The sequence below is a fragment of the Schistocerca nitens genome, chromosome 4 (genome assembly GCF_023898315.1).
Source record: "Schistocerca nitens isolate TAMUIC-IGC-003100 chromosome 4, iqSchNite1.1, whole genome shotgun sequence".
Classification (NCBI taxonomy): Eukaryota; Metazoa; Arthropoda; class Insecta; order Orthoptera; family Acrididae; genus Schistocerca; species Schistocerca nitens.
Genome location: NC_064617.1, coordinates 925,992,440 through 926,005,013, shown reverse-complemented (window position 1 = coordinate 926,005,013; position 12,574 = coordinate 925,992,440).

Sequence of the window (12,574 nt, the reverse complement as noted above, 5' to 3'; positions counted from 1 at the left end):
AACTCAAAACAGCACGATGCCTAAAGTGGCAGTGGAAAAAAAAATCATGTCGGCAGTACATCATCTCCTCTCTGCGCGGGAATTTGTGAGACAAGGATCGGCTGCTTCTCCTGAACAGAGAAGAGTATTGTTAACTTTGATTAGGATTGGCCGGCTAGTAGAGACATGGAGCTCGTGGAGTCTTGTGTTTTGCACGGCCGGCCGCTGTGGTCTAGCGGTTCTAGGCGCTCAGTCCGGAACCGCGCGATTGCTACGGTCGCAGGTTCGAAACCTGCCTCGGGCATGGATGTGTGTGATGTCCTTAGGTTGGTTAGGTTTAAGTAGTTCTAAGTTTTAGGGGACTGATGACCACGGATGTTAAGTCCCATAGTGCTCAGAGCCATTTGAACGATTTTTTTTTTCACGAAACCTTCGTGGGGGATGGTTTGCCGTGTCCCAGCACAGTTTTTTAGTGCGATCGGAGCGTTGACGACAATCTGAGGGTTGTTTGAGTGTCCACTTTTATTGTCTGAGATGAGAGGGAGAAAGCTCTCCAAGGTAGACTGGGTGGTTATTGTCTAAAATTAGGATTAATGGCAGGCTGGGTATGCTGAAGAATTCAGTACTCATTTATGTAATATCTTTATTCTCTTTGATAACTAATAAAAGAGGTGCCAGTTCCTAAACCCTTTCTGTACTACTTGTCAGACTCAATTTACTCTTTATCAGCAGGCCACTCGCTTAAGCTTACAAGAGACAATTACTATTCGGTAAATTGTTCTTGTTAATTGAGACAAAGACATATCGTCTCTGTTGAGAGCTATTCCCCAGAATAGATAATGACTACTTATCTTGCAGTTGCTGTGTGTGGTTCCAGAGGTGCTCAACAACTTCTCGCTGCGGATATCACTTCTGCATACTCATGTTGCGCGGCGGACTGGCGTACTACTGCTATCGGACTCCTCCATCAGACTACTCCACCAGAATTCTCCATCAGACTACTCCACCGGAATTCTCCATCAGACTATTCCACCAGAATTCTCCATCAGACTGACTCTTCTCATTTTATCTCTTGCTTATATACCGTTTAAGTCGCAGCTGACCCTCGATTTGATTTCTCCTAGAGGTTTTCGCTCGATGTTCCCACTTACGTACACTGGAAAGTTTCCGTTGACGTTAGGGTTTGTATCCCTTGGTGCAGTTTCAAATAGTTCCGTCACGTGTTTAGTCTGTGATCTGACGAGCTACTCGAGGTCTCTACATAACATACGGAAAACTTCGGTTGTCGTCCAACCGCGGTTCAACTAATGTCTTCGTGTGCGTGTTTTGATCGTATGCGTCTTCTGTCTCTTCCCTTCACAAATATCCTCCACTAGGGTTTCTCAATGCTTAAACTCCGAGGCTTCTAACTTCGTGAAGTGACAATTGTTCTCCGCCCATTTTGGTTCAAATAGCTCTGAGCACTATGGGACTCAACATCTTAGGTCATAAGTCCCCTAGAACTTAGAACTACTTAAACCTAACTAACCTAAGGACATCACACACACCCATGCCCGAGGCAGGATTCGAACCTGCGACCGTAGCAGTCCCGCGGTTCCGGACTGCAGCGCCAGAACCGCTAGACCCGCCCATTTTATCTGACAAGTATTGCTTAATAAAATCATTATTAATTTGTTTTTTCTTGGGACTGGACAGGTTGCGTGAGTGCTTTCGGGCTGTTGACCGAGGTTTGATTCGAGGTGAGGGCAAGAGAAACCTGGTCTTCCGATTCAGACTCCGGGCTGGAGTGGGTCTTCTGATTCAGTCTCCAGTCTGGAGAGGATTCTGGTCTCGAATTTTGTTATGCGTGGGTTGCACCAGGGATACTTGTCCTGGGCGTGACATCGCACTAGCACTGGTTTTGGCTCGGGAGCCTGTGGTGGGGGCTCAGCTGTACCGACAGTTTACACCCTCGCTGCGCCATGGGCAGCCTTTTTCGTGACGGGTCTGCCGCTCTGATGTTTGATCTCCTCGTGCGCACTGCCGTATAAGTGAGTCAAATTAGTGCGTGACCAGTGAACGGGAATGTCACGCGCTGGAGTCTGCTGAGACCTCAGGACTCCATTAGACAGTAATTTCGATCCATCTGACAGATCGCCAGGCGCAACTTTGGATTTTTCGTGCCGGCAGTAGTGAATCACAGGCGCCCCATATCGGTGCGCTGCAGACGCCTCAACCACCACTGCCACCTGGGACAGCGCCGCACATCGAGAAAAGAGGTGCTGTGTTGCTGCTCCAGCTTGTTGGAGCAAATAAGATGACAGTCTCACCACTTGTTTGCAACTGCACCAGCGTAGTACAGCCTCTGCGTAGAATAAATCCAACAAGCTCTGTTCAGTGTTAGATAATTTCAGATGGCATCATCCATATTTTGAGCCAGAGTAAATCAATCAGACGGAGCTCAGTCTTTGCAACCATCCACCACACAGGATTGTTAACTGTTCGATGTATATTTGTGCTGCAGTCAGAATATGTTTGATTTTTGTAATCATCCTTAATGTATATTGATATCCACTTTTTAATCAACAAACGTATGGTATATTATCATAAGAAACAGCCCCGTATTGATATATTAACCACCCATCAACTACTGACAAAAATAATGACAGGGCTATCGTTTCAATAATACTATTTCACCACCAAATTCATTTAGTTTATGATAACTGTGATAACTTCCAATTGAGGTTATCAACAACAAACACAGTAAAAAGCCGAAATCAATTTAGCAGACCCATGGGGAACGTAGTCAAGTGGAAGCTTTACTAGCTGCTGTCAGGGCGGTAACTCGTCCGTCGCCTTCCAAAACATACCCCAAGTCCAGTGTAGTCTTGCAGTAGAAATATTAAGAAAACTTAAGAGAAATAATTGCTACTGAAGAAAGGAGAAAGTCCGTACTGGTTGTCACAGTTTTCGACTCGCAGTGTCTCTGATTATTGACAAATGAAGTACAATTTACAGTTGTACCAACATACCGCCACATCAGATACCGCCTGATATTACGAAGCTACACTACAATCTTGTATACATAGTTTAAATCGTTGTATTAGTTCCAGTTAAATGCCCTAGAAGATGTGTGAACAGAGTGTACTCTGGCACAACATCTCCTAGAGAGTATTTTTCTACTAAAGCTAATTGATTTTGCTCCAGCGTTGTAGTATGAACATAAGTCCCTAATTGTGGTTTTAAGTACTGTAAAACAGAGCCATCTGTAAGGCAATGCAGAAAACTCCAGATAAATTTCATTCTACTTTATGGGTTTTGGAACTGCTGACTCAAATTACTCGTATTTACAGATGACGTAACTGTATGCTATTGGGCTACTGAGAGTGATAGGGCAGAGGTACATGAAGAAGAAAAGGAAGGTGTATGTTGTGTTCATTGATCTTGAGAAGTCTTTTGACTGTGTCACATGAGACAAACTGATGGAAATCCTAAGGAAACATGAACTGAGTGGAAGGATAGATGGCTAATTAGAATATTTATCTTTGAACCAGAGAGCAAGAGTAAGAATAGGAGGTGTGATGAATGAAGAAATTGAAGTGGGAAGATGTGTAAGACAAGGGTGTTGTTTGTCACCAACACTGTTCAGTATATATCTGGAGGAAATTAGGTGTGAAAGTTTTGATGGAAGGAGAGGAGTTTGTATAGGAGGTCGGAGAGTGGAGTGTATAAGATTTTCAGACGACATGGTTGTGATGGCAGAGAGTGAAACAGAGATGGAACAAATGTTAGATGATCTATACACAAATTTAGAAGAATATGGAATGAAGATTAACAAGAAGAAAACGAAAAGCATGGTAACTGGAGGAATGGGGAGAAAATGCCACATGAAAATAAGGGGAGAGGAAATAGAGCAAGTGATAACTTTAATTACTTGTAAAGTGTAATAATGGATGATATGTATTGCTCAACAGAAATTAGGAAAAGAATTGCAATGGCAAAAGAAGGATTCAAGAGGAAATAGAAATTACTTTGTGGACCACTAAACAAAGGTCTGAGGAAAAGACTTGCCAAATGTTACATCTGGAGCGTTGCACTATATGATGCGGGGACCTGGACATTGAGGAAGGAAGATGAAAGAAGATTGGAGGCACTAGAGATGTGGATATGGAGAAGAATGGAAAAAGTGAAATGGGAAGACCGAGTAAGGAATGAAGAAGCATTAAGAGGAGTTGGAGAAGAAAGAAACATGCTGAAAGTCATCAGAAAGAGAAAACGGAACTGGATTGGACATTGTTTGAGGAGGGACTGTTTATTGAAGGAAGGATTAGAAGGAATGCTGGAGGGAAAAGGGGAAGAGGAAAAAGAAGATATAAAATGCTGGACAATATCAAAGGAGGCAAATATTCAGAAACGAAAAGACTGGCTATGGACAGACAAAAGTGGAAGAGGCGTAGCCCATGACAAGACCTGCCGTAAGGCAGAATACCATACTACTACTACTAACTGTATTTGCTCTTTCTTTATGTGGAAATTCGACATGAAGAAAATAATTAGAGACATAAAACTAAGGTCAGTTGTAGCAACAACCAATCACTACACCAAATCGCCTAGTAGATTTTCAAATGGTTCAAGTGGCTCTGAGCACTATGGAACTTAACATCTGTGGTTATCAGTCCCCTAGAACTTAGAACTACTTAAACCTAACTAACCTAAGGACATCAAACACATCCATGCCCAAGGCAGGATTCGAACCTGCGAACGTAGCAGTCGCGTGGCTCCGGACTGAGCGCCTAGAACCGCGATAGTAGATTCTATCTGATTACTTTACTTGCACTTTGTGGTAAGAGGGGTACATGACTTCCATACGATACTTCACTACTTGCTCCACGAGTTCACAGCAGCAGCAAAGGGGGGGGGGCGGAGGGGGGAGGAGTATGTTGCTGTGGCTGTGGTAGCGAGTATTGCGCTACAGACGGAATTGCCGTAACTGGATCATTGTCCCGGGCTCCTGGCTGGCAGCTATTCGCTTCCAGCCCAGGTGACGTCACTCAGAGCGTGCGGCTTTGTTTACCGCTGCCGTCGTGTGCGACTGCTGGGATCAGACATGCACTGCTGACGCCAGTGACAGTGGCTTTCATGTAAGGTCCACATCGAAGTCTCGCGTCTTTGTTTGTCATCTAAAGAAACAAATAAATCGTGTAAGTATGTATGTGCGTATCATGCTCTCCCGCTGAAAACATTCTGAATGTTTTATCCGTAATGAAGGGAAGAATCAGATTAACTCTATAATTGAAATGGATGAAATAAAGCTAACCGATCTTTTCTCTTTCTTTATTAATCATGTCACCCCCCCCCTTCCGCCCCCTCTTCCCGCCCCCCCCCCCCTACATGAACTGAGTGGAAGGATAGACTACTAATTAGAAATTTTGGCACAGGGGGAATCGTCATGGGACAAAACAAAATTTAAAAATGCGAAACGAATCGCAATATTATCTCAGTAGTTTGAGTTGCTCATCACACCAGCCACACCGTGCAGCATGCATAACTGCAAAAATTCCGTAGTCTACAGATGTGGCACCGTTATGTAGAGGGTCAAATGGTTAGAGCGATCAAGCTACTTAAGGGTAGGTTTATAGTGATGAAGTTAGTTTTATAGTGAGGAAGTTAGTTGAAATGTAAAGGAATATTAGTAGCCAGAAGTCGTATGTGTGTTACATTCTGTTGCGCGGCTCAGAGGTATGGTACCGTGACGCAAGTGGGTCAGCGAAGCGCCATCACGAAGGAGAACACTGTGTCACTGACCAGCGGAGGGTGTGACAAGAAGCAGCTCGCTGCACGCCAGGTTATCAACATCGAGGGTGCCAATCGGGTCTGTTATCCCAGCTCAGCAACACCAGAATATTTTACCGACTCTCTGGGGAGGAAAAATGGCGGCCATCAGTGGCAGAGAGCCGTGTTTAAAGACCGGCAGCCAGCTCGTCATGAGCGACTGTCGTGAGGGGTTGCAGTGATGCAGACCCACTGTCACCGCAGTCATCGTGGGAGCCACTGTCGCGATGCAGGTTGTCGGCTAGCAGGCGCCAGAGTGGCGCCACCGCTGTAACCTTCACAGTCGCTATCGTTGGACGCCGTCAGCAGGCATTCACCTAACATGGGAGTCATCATCCTGGATGGTGCTTCCACAAACACCGTGACCGGGGCCAGAGCTGGGGACCCTGGCAGACAGCCGCAGCTGGAGATGGTCCCCGAGGCAGTGCACTGACCTGTCCCACTGCTGCCGCGACGGTGGTCCTAGCCGCTGCGTTACGACCCACGAGGCTGCAGCGCCGCTGCCGAAGCAGTGGAGTCCAGTTACGCCAGCGCAGCTACAGTCGCAGCAATGGGCGCACATGTGAGTGTTCGCCGGCCACCTTCGTCGCCGCCACGAATGTTACAAGCGGAAGCAAACCTCGCCCAGAGGGCCAACAAACAATGTACTGCAGTTTAACAACAAATGTTGTTATTCTGTCATCAGGAGTCATCCGTGGTCACACCCCCGCCATTCCCTTCCTCCCACGCTGCAGAGAACGAACGTTCGAATTCAGCGACATTCAGTGGAGTCCTTTGCCTCTTTATAGTTACTTAGGTAAACCCATCCTTCATGGCAAGGTAGTACCACATCGGATAGGGACAATCGGTTTCTAATTGTCCTGATGCCAAAAACCGCAACGGTTTTTAATTTTCCTGGTGCCAAAAACTGCATAAAAAGCAACATAACATCGGTTTCTAATTGTCGTGAGACTGGCGCAGTATGTAGCCCACCGTTTTCTGCCACATGTTGAAAACGAGAAAAATTTGAAAATTTGTGGTAAGATCCTATGGGACCAAACTGCTGAGGTCATCGGTCCCTACACTTTCACTCTACTTAATCTAACTTAAACTAACTTACGCTAAGGACAACACACACACCCGTGCCCGAGGGAGGACTCGAACCTCCGACGGGGGGAGCCGCGCGAACCGTGGTAAGGGCGCCTCAGACCGCGCAGCTACCCCGCGCGGCGTTCAAATCGAGAAACAGTATGTACCACAAAAGTTCGGAGTTTTTCAGGAATTACGTTCTGAATGCGTTGCGCAATACGTGTCTTGAAATCAGCTACGTTCGTTACTGGGGCACTGAACACGACATCGTTCAGAATACCCCACAGCCAGAAGCCACACGCATTAAGATCCGATGATCTGGACAGCCAGGCTGTAGGCAAATGACGTATTACACATCCACGCTATTGAATGGTTGGAATGACGCTGCTGCATAGCGTTTACCAGTAACAGTACAGGAGACAGGACCCACAGGACTCATCTCCTCGCAAAAATACGATCCCACAATAAACGATGCTGTCAACCCGCACTGCACAATCACCTTTCCAGAATGAAGTGGTACCGGTTGACGTGCGTCCAGATTTCCCGCTGCCCATATTCTGCAACTCTGTATAGTGACATATACTTGGAGAAATGGACTTTATCTGTTCGGAGAATGTTCCACGATCATTCTTCGTCCACAGTCATACGAGCAAGGAATTCCCGAGCGAAGGTCTGTCTTGCTGGCAGGTCAGCAGGAAGCAACTCCTGAAAATGGGTGACTTTCTGTGGATAACAATGCAGGATATTTCGTAGGATTTTATGCAGCTTTTTCGCAGTAATGTCTGCATCTACATCTACCTCTGTACTCTGCAAACCACAGTGAGGTGCATGGCGGATGGTACATACCATTGTAAAAGTTATTATGGTTCCTTCCCGTTCCATTCAAGTATGCAGCCCGGGAAGAATGATTGTTTGAATGACACTCTGCGTGCTGTAATTATTCGAATCTTATCCTCACGATACCTATGTGAGCGATACGTACAGGGTTGTACTATATGATTAGAATCATCATTTAAAGCCGGTTCTTGAAACTTGAATTTTTTGGGATAGTGTACGTCTATCTTCGAGAATCTGCCAGTTGAGTTCCTTCACTATTTCTGTGACACGGACCAAACAAATCTGTGGCCATTCGTGCTGCCCTTCCCTGTATACGTTCAATATCCCCTGTTAGTTCTATTTGGTGTTGGTCCCACACACTTGAGCAATATTCTAGAACTGGTCGTTGGAGCGATTGGTAAGCAGTCTCCTTTGTAAACTGATTGCATCCCCAGTATTCTATCAATAAACCAAAGTCTACCACCTACGTTACTCACAACTGAACAAATGTTATCATTCCATTTCATATCTCTACAAAGGTATTTGTATGAGTTGGCCGATTCCAGCAATGACCCACTGATATTATAGTCATATGATACTACGCTCTTCGTTTTTTGAAGTGCTCAGTGTTACATTTCTGAACAGTTATAGCAAGTTGCCTATCTTTGCACCACTTTGAAATCTTATCAAGATCTGGCTGAATATTTATGCAGTTTATTTCATACAGACCATCTGCAAAAAGTATGAGATTACTATTAATATTATCTGCAATATCATTAATATACAACGTGAACAGCAGTTGTCCCAACGCACTTCCTAGGCACACCGAAAGTTACTTCTACATCTGACGATGACTCTCCCTCCAAGGTAACATTCCGCGTCCTCCCTACAAAAAGCCCTCAATCCAGTCACAAATTTCACTTGATACCCCATACAGTCGTACTTTTGACGATACGCGTAGGTGTGGTATTGAGTCGAATGCTCTGAGGAAATCAAGAAATACTGCATCTATCTGACTGTGTTGATCCAAAGCTTTCAGTATGTCATGTGGGAAAAGTGCAAATTGGGTTTCACATGATCTATGTTTCCAGAATCCAGGCTGGTGCCATAGAGGAGGTCATTCTCTTCAAGATACCTCATTATGTTTGAGCGCAGAATATGTGCTAAGATTCTATAACAAACAAGGATATTGGACAGTAGTTCTGTGGATGACATCTAGTACCCTTCATGAAGGCGGGTGTGACCTGTCCTTTTCTTCCAGAAACTGGGAACGGCTTTTTGTTCGAGGGATCGACGATAGATTATTGTTTGAAAAGGAGCTAACTCATCCGCAAATGTAGTATAGAATCTGATAGCGATTCCAGCGATTGGAGCTATGTTAAATTTTAACGATTTCAGCTGCTTCTCAACACCACTGACTCTAACACTTATTTCATTCATCTTTTCAGTGGTATGAGTATTAAACTGGGACAGTTGTCCTACGTTTTCCTTTATAAAGTAACATTTGAAAACTGAGTTAAGCATTTCAGCTTTTGCTTTGCAACCGTCAATTTCAGTTCCTGTCTCATTCACTAGGGACTTTGGCGCCACTAACAGCCTTTACACACGATCAGAATATCTTTGCATTTTCTGAAATATTATTTGACAATATTCTGCTACGGTGGTCACTGAATGCATCACGCATTGCTCTCTTGACAGCCAAACGCATTTCATTCGGAATGGTGGGGCAATGACTTGGGTACGGCATGTTTTGCACACCACTGCCTGACCCCTCCTGCATGTTGTGGCCACATCCTCGACAGCGTCATACCCTCTACTTTCCTCCTTCTGCCACATAGCATTTCAAAACAACCAGTCTTTTCGAAAGTTGTAATAATTTTAAAAAATGGCTCTGAGCACTATGGGACTCAACTGCTGTGGTCATAAGTCCCCTAGAACTTAGAACTACTTAAACCTAACTAACCTAAGGACAGCACACAACACCCAGCCATCACGAGGCAGAGAAAATCCCTGACCCCGCCGGGAATCGAACCCGGGAACCCGGGCGTGGGAAGCGAGAACGCTACCGCACGACCACGAGATGCGGGCTGTAATAATTTTCTCCACACACTTAGCGGACGTCGGACCAATGCCTTTTTTTCATACCCGTGAGTGTCCGGAACTTCTGTAGGGCTATTGGCGCACAGTCATCGGTCTTGTAAAATTGCTTCGCCAGCAGCGCGCGATCCATAATGGACAGTCATGTTGGGCGTATTGGATGCATACAGAGGAACAAGCCTGTACTACGCGTCTATTGGTGGGCATATTCTTACTCTTGCAACACCATCTGTTGGTCAGATTTTCGTTAATTGTTTTTCCACGACGTTTCTCCCTGTGACAATAATATGCTGTTCAAATCTGACCAGCGGTTCTCTTTCTACAGCGTTTTGAAATTGGAATTTTAATTAGGGACACCCTGTACATAGCGGAGCATTTCTGCATGTAAGTATTAGAATACTAAGTTTCAAATACAATAAAAATTATTCCCACTGATGGTTATTTATAAAGCTAATGGAGATGGCGTGGATCGTGCTAAGACATTGACAGTGACGGTGACTGTTCCGGTAACGTTGGCGACAACGATAGTGACATATGCAGCAGCTCAGTCAACTTCTGTTCCCAGAACAGGCTCTGTGAGTAGCAAGGATGGAGAGATGAGCCCTAATATGGATAAATGTGTCTATAGCTCTGGGAGTGTGAGAATGGTGTTGGACTGGGAAACGGGATGCATAAGTGGAAAACTTGTCACTGTTATTGTCTTTTATGTATTTTTTCGGCAACACCATATCGGTTTCAGCCTCTCCTAGTTCGATCTAGTTGGATACGAGCAATTAATGCCGATGCATTAGGAACAGTGTAATCTCTCAAAAATTACTGTGTTAAAGAACCAGTGTAAATGCGCTTGGTCTTCGACTGTTCGACCGTTAGACACAAGAATGTGTCAATAGAAAATACTGTAACTAAGATAATGCGTCCCCATTAAATGTCTGTGCACCAACGAAGACGTCCTAAGAGAGCCAGAAACCGGTATGGTGTTATTGAACAAACAAACCAACGGTAGAAAAAGTGACTGGTTCGGCACAAGTCGCTGTCGATATCAACGCCTGACATCGGTAACAAAGGTCGTGAGATACCTCCTAATATCGTGGCTGACCTCCTTTTGCTCGGCAAAGCGCAGCGAATCCACGTGGCATGGACAGCTCTTTGGAAGTCCCCCGTAGAAATTTTCAGCCATGCAGCCTCCACAGCCATCCATAACTGCGAAGATGTTACCGGTGCAGGATTTTCTGCAAATTGACATCTCGAATTAAGTCCCATAAATGTTCGATAGGGTTCATGTAGGGTGATCTGGGTGACCAAATCATTCGCTCGAACTGTCCAGAATATTCCTCAAACAAATCGCGAGCAATTGCTCCTGGTGGTACGACGCACTGACATTTATAAAAATGGTTTGGCTCCACGTGATCTGCAAGTAGGCGAACATAACCATTTCCGGTCAATTATCGGTTCAGTTTGACCAGAGACCCCAGTCTTGGACCAGAGAACCCAGTCTAATCCATGTAAACACAGTTCACAGCATCGTGGAACCACCACCAGCCTGCACAGTGCCTTGTTGACAATTTGGGTCTGTGATTTCGTGGAGTCTGCGCCACACCCGAACGCTGACATTTGCTCCTTTTTTTTTTTTTTTTTTTTTTTTTTTTTTTTTTTTTTTTTGTCATCAGTCTACTGACTGGTTTGATGCGGCCCGCCACGAATTCCTTTCCTGTGCTAACCTCTTCATCTCAGAGTAGCACTTGCAACCTACGTCCACAATTGTTTGCTTGACGTATTCCAATCTCTGTCTTCCTCTACAGTTTTTGCCCTCTACAGCTCCCTCTAGTACCATGGAAGTCATTCCCTCATGTCTTAGCAGATGTCCTATCATCCTGTCCCTTCTCCTTATCAGTGTTTTCCACATATTCCTTTCCTCTCCGATTCTGCGTAGAACCTCCTCATTCCTTACCTTATCAGTCCACCTAATTTTCAACATTCGTCTATAGCACCACATCTCAAATCCTTCGATTCTCTTCTGTTCCGGTTTTCCGACAGTCCATGTTTCACTACCATACAATGCTGTACTCCAGACGTATATCCTCAGGAATTTCTTCCTAAAATTAAGGCCGGTATTTGATATTAGTAGACTTCTCTTGGCCAGAAATGCCTTTTTTGCCATAGCGAGTCTGCTTTTGATGTCCTCCTTGCTCCGTCCGTCATTGGTTATTTTACTGCCTAGGTAGCAGAATTCCTTAACTTCATTGACTTCGTGACCATCAATCCTGATGTTAAGTTTCTCGCTGTTCTCATTTCTACTACTTCTCATTACCTTCGTCTTTCTCCGATTTGCTCTCAAACCATACTGTGTACTCATTAGACTGTTCATTCCGTTCAGCAGATCATTTAATTCTTCTTCACTTTCACTCAGGACAGCAATGTCATCAGCGAATCGTATCATTGATATCCTTTCACCTTGTATTTTAATTCCCTTCCTGAACCTTTCTTTTATTTCCATCATTGCTTCCTCGATGTACAGATTGAAGAGTAGGGGCGAAAGGCTGCAGCCTTGTCTTACACCCTTCTTAATACGAGCACTTGGTTCTTGATCGTACACTCTTATTATTCCCTCTTGGTTGTTGCTCCTACTATCTGAAATTGGGACTCATCTGAACAGATCACTGTCTTCTAGTCGTCTATAGTCTAAACGATATGGTCAGAAAGAAGGGCTGCAGGCGATGTCGTGCTGTTAGCAAAGCCACTCGCGTCGGCCGTCTGCTGCCCAGTAACACCAAATTTCGCCTCACTGTCCTAACGGATACGTGCG